The 10,205-nt window shown below is 44.0% G+C and overlaps 1 pseudogene; it reads left to right on the top strand.

Annotated features, from left to right (window-relative positions):
- Positions 1–9,805: 9,805 nt before the first annotated feature.
- LOC148809076 (5S ribosomal RNA) lies at positions 9,806–9,924 on the top strand (annotated as a pseudogene).
- Positions 9,925–10,205: the final 281 nt, after the last annotated feature.

The raw sequence follows: 10,205 nt of genomic DNA, 5'->3' as shown, positions 1-10,205 counted from the left end.
AATATAGCTCACTGTGTATAAAATGAAGAAGCAGAGGTTAGTTTCTTATCTGCATGTTGCAGAGCCTTACGCAACTCGTACCATTAGCTGAGGTTTGATCCCTGCACGGGCTATTAGTTGAAAGGCCATTGTAAATGACGTGTAAGAGATTTATCCAGCTGGCTTTTATGTTTCACACTAAATTGCTATCTTGAAACCAAAATAGAAATATGGAACACAACCGTTGTTCCCCAAGAAGGAAAGCTGTTTTGTACTGACGTCACTCCTTTTTATGTAACCCAGATTGTAAAGACAACTCTGCCCTATCAAAGGAAAATGTTACACAAAAGTTGGAAAGCACACTCTGAACCCATCTGTATATTTGATTCCCGCGATCTGTTCAAAGCTGCTTAGTGCTTTGCAAGCAAATCAAATCATTTCAGGGAAGAAACTCAGTTTAGTGAACTACTTTTGTATTTTCACTCATTGAATTTGATCTTTGTATTCTCTTTGCATTCTCAGCAATAATATTTCAAAATTACAGTTCGGATTTATTGGAAAACTTCACAAGCATAATTAGGTTGGAACTGTAAAATTGTTTTTTAATATCTTGGTATATTTACCTTCATTTTAATATAGATATAACCATAAATGATGTTAAGCATATTGAACTTTTGTCGTACTTTTTAAAACATTTTAACTGAGGACACACGGCGACTATTATACCTTGTGATACATGCAAGACATCTGTAAACGAAGATGTAATTACAATAAAATTGGCAATTAACAGAAAACCACAATTTGTATAATATTATTCCTCGATATCAATGATCAATTAAAGGATTTGAAGAAACTATCAAAGAAACAGCAGCAATAGCAGATGATTTTAGTTTTGAACCCATCTTTACACCTCAATAATTCATTTGTCCTCGAAAAAAGAAAAGACAGGCATATTTTGAGTCTCATAATTATCCTCTTCTCGATCCAAAAGAAACGTTGATTGCTTCTGTAGTTTTTTGGATTTTCTTACAAAGATCTCACGAAGTATTGCCAGGATCTATATTTAGCATTCGGTAGCGATAACACTGCTGATATTGATTGAGTAAAAATCTATGATGTATTGACAGCTTTATCTGAAGCGAGAAATCCTCGAACGCCGCTTATGAAGTGCTGGGATTCATACCAAGAAATGCCTTTTGTTTTCCCACCCAAAATGCTACTATTACATTACATATTATGCAAACATTACCAGTTTTAGTAGCTTCTGGGCGCGATTTTCCAAAACACAAACTAATTACAAATTATTTAAGATGAACCATGTCCAAAAATTGTAAATCAGGATTAATATAATATCAAATGAAATTACTACAGAAGAAAATGTTTAACTGAAATATGAATAAGACTATGCAAGCCTACAAAACAGAACAATTCAATATTTATAACTTATTTTTTTATTTTTTGAGAAATGGGCTCACACACCGGAAGACACTAACTTTTCTCTTCGTTAGAGTATGTGAATAACAGTTTAACCCCAAATGTCTGTAATTGTGATTCTGTTAAAATTCAAAAAAGCATCTATCAATAGTAAGAAATTATTAAGAAAGGATGAAATTGTGTTATTTCATAAACTGTAAGACATGAAGACATTTACAGGTTATATCCTTTGCTTTGTCTTTTAAGGCAAGCGTTCAGGATCCAAGCCCATGTTCGGACGGTTGTGTTTCTCTTGTAATCATCAAATGGCATTGTTTTGTCCGTCAGTTCTTTCTTGAGTTGTACCATGGATATTTTATACCATCAATACTTTTCATGCTCTTTTGCATTTTCCTTCACATACGGAAAAAAACTCAAGGCGTTCTTGTCACTGTGCTACACAGTACAGGACACGCAGTGAGGAATTCGTGCAGCTTTCAGCTCAGTGCGGAGTCCAGAGGGAGGACTCGCTTGGTGAATGATCTCTCAAGAAATCCCGGGTGAGATTCAACATCCCGGGTGAGGTTTTTCTGCAACAGCCACGACAAGTGTGAAGACGTTCTCTGGATTTCCTGAATGTGACTTTAAATTAGTTCACATTCTTTGGTACTTAACAGAACTAAATGCTTTGGTGGTACATTTAAAACTGCAGAGAACACTGTAGTTTAATTGTGTAAACCTGGCTCTCTATGAACACAAGCAAAGAGTTCTCACTTAACAGAAGACTGCAATGTGAGCACAGTACCATAAAGCACTTGAAAATGCCAGGGATCAAACACAGGACCTCATATACAGTATGCAAAGCATACACTCTACCACTGAGCTACATCCACAACATAGAAGGCTGTGGAAGCGACTTAGAGATGTGCAGGTGCTCCCAGAACACAATCCATCGTTTGCATCTTTTAAGTGCTCTTGATTAAACTATACATAGAAAAACAGCAGTACTGATGATTTTCATGGACTGATGCACACTTGTTCTGTACAACTCCAGTGATAAAACCTTGTCTGTAAATATTGTAGAACGTAAAAGGGTGAAACAACGCTCCATCCACAGGAATGGTAACAGAAAGGATCATTTTCTTATTTAATACGTCCTTTTGAGATGCCTTGTCAACGCACACAGACGTTAGAGCTGAACAAATATTTTGTACACAAGACGGCAGTGCGATATTAGAATTCCTGTCTTCTTGATGGATTCAGACTCCTTCTCAGAGGTCCATGCTTGCCAAATAACTTTACAGCTGTAGCGGCAATGCTTATAAATAAGACAGAATTAAGCGTTGCTATGCTTTCCTAAATGAGGCCCCATCTCACTCTCCCTCTCTGTGGTGCAGCCACAGAGAAGCTATTCATGCAGGCTGATTTAAAGATGTTTTCTTTTGATAAGGTACAGCTCCCAAACGGAGATGCACTTAGCTAAGCCTAGCTATCATGATCAATGGTCATCCATTGGCGCCTATCTGTCTAGGGAGTGCCGAATGGACATCTGGACTACATTCCTAAGTGTCAGGAGTAAGTGACTCACATCTCACCTTGATCAACCAATCAGGGATTGGCAGGGTGTGGTAACACCAAGTGGGTCTCCAATGCCTCCAATGTATTTCTGATGGAGCGCTATGAGCAAAGATTTAATAAGCTACTCCTGCCGATGATTCAGCTTAAAGAAGTAAAAGCTTCACAAACAAAAGCAGCTCGCTACCACAGCCAATATTAAATGTAATTGGTGGCACTTTACCATGTGCACTGGCTCAAAAGTGATCTCGGCAGACGTTGTTCCCTACAGTACGTAAAGCTGAAAGCGCCAAAGAGCATTTCCATTGAGAAAAAAAAAATCTGCCTTGATGTTAAACATAGAGAGCCTGTCTTTTAGAAGTTCTCCCTCTAAACACCTTGTGCAGCCTCCCGACAGACTAACAAAAAGCGCCTTTTCACCAACTCAATTTATAATACGCCCCTCAAAACTCACAACCGAATAACAATCCATCCGTATATTTGATTTCCAAGATCCATTCAAGGCAACTTGGCTCTTCGCAAGCAAATAATTTCAGGGAAGAATCTCAGTTTAGTCAACTACTGGTGCATTCAGCACACCACTTGCTTTTGCTTATCAGGGTGGCCGAGTGGTCTAAGGTGCCAGCCTCAAGGATGTGTGTCTTTCCAGCTGGCTTGGGTGTTCTAGTCTCCAAATGGAGGCGTGGGTTCAAATCCCACTCCTGACAGCTTCTGTTTTTACCTCTCTTGAATTGTTCCAGTGCTAGCTGACAGTGAATGACTGAAATATAAAAGCAGCAGAAGAAAGCAAGCAACTCAGTGCAATTTGTGAGTATTCTGCACTGTTAAAATGCACAGGTTTTCATACTTTTTGGAATTCGTAGCTCAAGAAGTGACTCCTGTTTCATTTTCTATTCACCAACTCGATTTGCATTCCGCCCCTCACACCTCACAACAGAATAATAAATGGCTTCATGTGCCACAGCATTCCCCTGTAGATTCGGTTTGCACTATGAATTAGGCGACCCCGAATGAAATATTTTAGTGTTGGCTCAAATGTGAGGAATTTCATGAACCCTCAAAAAGGAACTTGCAGAAAATGCCAGCAATTCAAAGCGTGAAGGCAGCATGAACAGACCAATTCTGCAATTTCTGTTATCGCGGGCGGTGCTTTCTGAGTCGAGGCTCTGCTTTAAAAATGAGAAGTGCTGAACTCTAAACACGTTCTTGCCATTACTGCTACTCCTGCTGCTACTCCTTCGTCCTCGAAAAAAGAAAAGACAGGCATGTTTTGAGTCTCAAAATGATCTTCTGGATCCACAAGAAACATGTAAATTTGATTGATTCCGCAGTATTTTGGATGTACTGTACTTATAACTTCCATCGAAGAGAGATTTCATCAGTTGCATGAAATTGAAACTTTCGACTTTTTGTCTGGTATTGAAAATATATTAAAAAAAAACTTAAACAATTTTCTAACGAACAACTCATGAATTATTACCAGGATATATATTTAGCGTTCGGTAGTGATAACACTGCTGATATTGATTGTAGCGTGCTCTCTGAAGGCACGAGTTCTGTAGGGTTTGGGCATTTACTGGGACAATTATTAATTGTAGCAGTAAATCACAAAACTGATTCTTTTAATGGCTTTAGAATCCAACCATGCGATATAACTCAAACAGCGCACACACACAGGTACTAATACACGAGGATACATTTATTAATACATAGAATATGCATATAAACCTAGCAGATCTTATCTAGAGGGTTAACAGAATACAAAAGGTATATATTCAATCAGTTACGAAGTGTTACATATATCAAGAGGACATACGTTCAGTATATCATTCATTTAGACCGTTTCGTAAATGAACTTGGTTATAACTTCTACATTAGATACTGAAAACAAGTACATAACTCTTAGGAATTAAATTGATATCAACTGGTTGGGATAACAATTGAATTCTCGAGCTGTAATGCATTGAAGTTGAATACTCATCCAATCTCTGGGGATTCAGATCTCCTGCGGGCACAAAGAAACAGTTGCAGGCTGTTGCTGTCCAATCCGCGCTCTCTGGCTTGGTGCCACGCTGTGCGGCTTGCAACGGTGCGCTGCTGATGCTCACTGACCGGCTAGTTAGTGTTGGCTTTAACTAGCAAAGTTGTGCTCAGGAGAAAAGATGACTGTGGGTCCCAGCAAGTCAGGAAGAGGACCGGTTCGTTCCTGATGAAGTGCTAGTTCCGAATAGTGATTCAGCTGTCCACAGTTCCGAACTGTTCACGAGGCTTGCTGCTGATGCTAACCTCGGGTGGATCCTCTGGTTACTCTCTGGCAACCTCCGCTCTCAACTCTTAGATCAAAGCAAAGTTCTGGCACTCGAACACACTGGCCGTTCCGTGGTTGTCCGGGCTGAGTCTCCTCCTAAAAGTCTTTTAGGGTGGCTGATCTCAGTCATCTCCTTCTGAGTGACTGTCGCCTTTCTAAGCTGGCGCAGCATGTCTTTCTCAGTATGCCATGTGGCATCTTGGGCACCAACATCCTGGAAATCTGGGGGGATCTGACGCAGCTGTTGATGCTCCTCCTCCATTTCCAGGGCATCTGCTTTTTCAATTTGTTCATGCCTGTGCTCTAGGAACCCTGCAGGGGGTGGTGCAGCGGTGGAGCATGCCTGACCCTCGGATGAGTGATCATCTGGAGCACCTGAGTGATCTGGAATTGTTACCCTATTCTCACTGATCAGGTCAACCCTGTACACTTCCTGATTGAGGAATCCCTCTATCGGCATGTTTACAATCGTTCGCTGGGCGTGGGTGTAGGGCACCTGCTCGCTCCCCCCTTCCCTCGCTAGGGGTTCAGGGAGCTGCCCCAGCAGTGGGATAGCTAGTTCACTGTCTTTGAACTCACTATCACCCACCAGGCCCATGTCAGTGCGGGCGGGGATTCTGATACCCCTCTTTGCCGTGTTCTGCACTAACAGGCGGGTGGCTTGACCATCCAGCTCCAGTCTGGCTGAACCACTGTTGGTCAGACTCAGACTGGTGGACTGGTTGGACAGACTGAGCTGGTGGCTGTAAGAAAACCGGCTCGGCTTTCATTCCCTGTCCCTTCCGGGGGACTGGGTGTGTTGGAAACCCTGCCGTTGAGGCAGGAACAATCAGGTCAGTCTCACTCACTATCTGGTAGTTGTGAAAAATAATGTTACCTGACTGCAGGTTCCCTGGGTCACAGCAGAGGGAATCGGCATCTGGGATCAGGTGTGTCCACAGCGCAGTAGTCTCAGCGTCCAGCTGGACCTCCTCTCTAACCTGTGAATGTTGCACCAGGGGCACCTGGCGGTGGCCCCGTGACAGCTGCTCAAGCAGATCCTCACTAATAGAGGACCTCTCAGGGCTAAGGGTGAGGGCTACATCACCAACCTGCTCTCCTGCCATCTGGATCCCTTCCACCACTGCAGGGTGGTGGTCCTGACCCCTCTTGGGTGCCAGGGTGCACAGGGAAAGCTCCTTTTCATCGCCAGGTGGGGAGATCTGCTCCTCTTTAGGGATGTAAAAGGGGTGTGCTTTACCTGGTGGATCAGGCGGCTGCTTGGAGCACCGCTCCTGTGGCATGGAGGCTGTTGTGACCTCAGCCGGGACATGACTTCCCTGTATATCAAGGGAACAAGAAAATATTTTTATTTCTTGTCCAGAGGGAACAGAAGGAATCTCCACATAGGCTTCAGTGTTCGGTAGGCACTGTGTGAGCACAGTCTGCCTCTTGGCCCCCCTTCCTTCTGTACAGAAGGCTTAGGAACCTTGACCTGTTTCCACACCTTGCCTTTCTGGTGATCCACCAAAGGTTCCTCTCTGAGTCGCATGCCCTTTTCTTTTTCTACCCGTTTGAGCTTGCTGTATGACATCAAACACCTTTCAACCTCAGTGTCAATCAATGTCTCACTGTGTAAGACATCTCCCATGGCAGCCTTGAGGTAAAAGCTTCCTGCTTTTCCTCTCTGTTTTACTGCCTGCTCTGTGACTTCAGGGGTGGAGTCAGCACTCGCTTGCAAGTGGCTGACCTCATCCAGGCAGGAACCCTTCCACTCAATCAGATAGACTGAGGGAGGGAGAGGGGGCGGGTCTCCGCCTCCTCCAGTGGAGAGTATCAGCTCATTCACGCTTCCGGCAGCCTTGGGGAGCGGTTGTCTATGTCCTAATAAAACTTGTTCAAGCCTGGCCAGGCGGGCGGCTACTGAATCCTTTTGTTCAGCTTTATCTAGCCCTTTCCCTTCCCCGGTGTTCTCATGGAACTTAGGACGCTGGGTGCAGTCCTGTGTGCCTGCTTTGGAACGGGGCTTAGCCAGCTCAGGAGCCTGTGCTCCTTCGAGCAGGGGGGAATTAACCCTGCTGGCTCTGACGTCGAACACAGTCGCTTTAACAGCTTTTTGCTCAGAGCGACTTTGGACATCATACTCCCAGGCTTTCTGCACGAATCTCTTAATATCAGTCATTTTCATGGTCTGTGCATCTGTATGCATTAAGATCATCTTTCTGACTGACGGGTGGAGATTCGCAATGAATAAACCCTTGAAATGTGTGTTCTCTTCACAACCCTCATCATTTCGCCCTGCAAAATAAGTTCATCTAAGTCTCTCGTAATATTCGCGAGGGGACTCTGCTCTCTCGTGCTTAATGTTAAGGGCGGCGGCTATCGCGGCAGTCGGGTCAATAAACGCACTGTATTCTGATAAGTGCTTGACACAGCTCTTCAAAGTCATCACAGACTTTCTTCATCTGCCTAGCCATCCACTCATGTACAGCTCTGCTGCTAGTTTTCCTGACCAGAAATACTTTTTCCTGTTCTGTAGCGTTTGGCAGGTACTGCAGGGTATACCTGAGGTCTTGAATATAACTCTCGATATTATTCTCTGACACTGCAGGGTCAAATCTCTACATGTCCTTCGCTAGCTCTCTCAGAGAATGGAGGTTTATTCTCCTAGCTTCTCCGCTGACGGAGATATGACGGAGATCGTGGTCAGACCTGTCGCTGCTAGAGAGAGTGCTTAATAGCGACTTGAATTCAGACCTCTTAGCAACCATCGTTAAACTTAAAGAGTATTACTTTTAAGTACGAAATCACAGTTCTACCACAGAAAACCACAAGATCAACTATGCAATCAACCCAGTAGATCGCAAAAGATCACAAAACAATCAAGCACTGCTTAAAGAGCAAGGGGAACTTTTTTCCTTTCGGCTTTCAGCACACTGTATTGTTGAGTATGAAACCCGTGGTGTTTTATATTGAATTATTCCGCTTGGTTGACTCATTTCAGTCTTACCATAGCCCGTCCAGGGATGCCAATAAATGTAGTGTGCTCTCTGAAGGCACCAGTTCTGTAGGGTTTGGGCATGTACGGGGACATTTATTAATTGTAGCCGTAAATCACAAAATGATTCTTTTGATGGCCTTAGAATCCAACCATGCGATATAACTCAAACAACGCACACACACACGGGTACTAATACACGAGGATACATTTATTAATACATAAAATATGCATATAAACCTAACAGATCTTATTGAGAGGGTTATCAGAATACAAAAGGTATATATACAATCAGTTACAAAGAGTTACATATATCGAGAGGACATACGTTCAGTATATCATTCATTTAGATCGTTTCATAAAGTGAACTTGGTTACAACTTCTACATTAGATACTAAAAAAAAGTACATAACTCTTAGGAATTAAATTGATATCAACTGGTTGGGATAACAATTGAATTCTCAAGCTGTAATGCATTGAAGTTGAATACTCATCCAATCTCTGGGGATTCAGATCTCCTGCGGGCTCTCTGGCTCTGTGCCAGGCTGTGCTGTGCTGCAGATGATCACTGACCGGCTAGTTAGTGTTGGCTTTAACTAGCAAAGTTTGTGCACAGGAGAAAAGATGACTGTGGGTCCCAGCAAGTCAGGAAGAGGACCGGTTCATTCCTGATGAAGCGCTAGTTCTGAATAGTGATTCAGCTGTCCACAGTTCCGACCTGTTCACAAGGCTTGCTGCTGGTGCTTACCTCAGGTGGATCCTCTGGTTACTCTCTGGCAACCTCCGCTCTAGATTCTTAGAACAAAGGAAAGTTCTGGCACTCGGACACACTGGCCGTTCCGTGGTTGTCCGGGCTGAGTCTTAGGATGGTCAGGAGGCGCGCTGCGAGAATGTCCTGCCCTTGGGAGCCTTTTGCTCCTGGGCCGTCCTGCCCTGGAATTCTCCTTTGAATTCCCTTTAGAAAAGTCCAGGAAATAGTCTCTCAGGCCCTCTGTGTTGCCTGTTTTTAGCTGGAGGAACTTCAGCTCGTTCATTGGCTGAAAGTTCCATGGGCATCAGAGTCCCACGTGGGTTACTCGGCCCTACCAGTCCCTGATTGGTTGATCAAGGTGAGATGTGAGTCACTTACTCCTGACACTTAGGAATGCAGTCCAGATGTCCATCTGGCACACCCTAGACAGATAGGCGCCAATGGATGACCATTGATCATGATAGCTAGGCTTAGCTAAGTGCATCCCCATTTGGGAGCTGTCCCTTATCAAAAGAAAACATCTTTAAATCAGCCTGCATGAATAGTTTCTCTCTGGCTGCATCACAGAGATGAACAGAGAGATGGGGCCTCATTAGAAAAAGCACAGCAACACTTAATTCTGTCTTATTAACAACCATTGCCGCTACAAGTGAAAGGCTGAAGTGAAATAGAGCGGGGACGAAGGCAGTGAAGAGAGAGAACGTGGGAAGAAGAGAAAAACGCAAGGGAAAAAAAGCAGCGTCGTAAAAGAGGTGACGGAGCTGTCCTCTCTATAAGAAGGGTGCCAGCGAGCCTTGCTCTCGCTTATGGCCACACCCCCTTGAGCACGCCTGATCTCGTCTGATCTCTGAAGCTAAACAGGGATGGGCCTGGTTAGTACTTGGATGGGAGACCGCCTGGGAATGCCAGGTGCTGTAAGCCTTTAAGCGCAGGAGGCGCCCTATCCCCGCTCGCTCGCTCATTCCCCTGTTCACACGTGCAGTGCGGCCTGTCCGTCTGTTCATTTGTGAGCTTTGGCGAGACACGGGTGCTTTTGTATTAGCCTGAGCGTTTTTTATTCTGATCATGAACAGTTTTACAAGTCCGCAAAGGATGGAGGAAAGGTTTATCGCCAGCTGAAAAGAGACACAGCGCTTCGGCTGTGGAGACTTGTTTGGCTGGCGTTCGGGGAGTCGCGTTTTTCAGAATTGTATTGAGATCGT

The sequence above is a fragment of the Atractosteus spatula genome, unplaced genomic scaffold, assembly GCF_055471065.1.
Source record: "Atractosteus spatula isolate fAtrSpa1 unplaced genomic scaffold, fAtrSpa1.hap1 Scaffold_171, whole genome shotgun sequence".
Taxonomy (NCBI): Eukaryota; Metazoa; Chordata; class Actinopteri; order Semionotiformes; family Lepisosteidae; genus Atractosteus; species Atractosteus spatula.
Note: the sequence above shows the minus strand (reverse complement) of the source record. Positions and strands in the feature narration are given on the sequence as shown.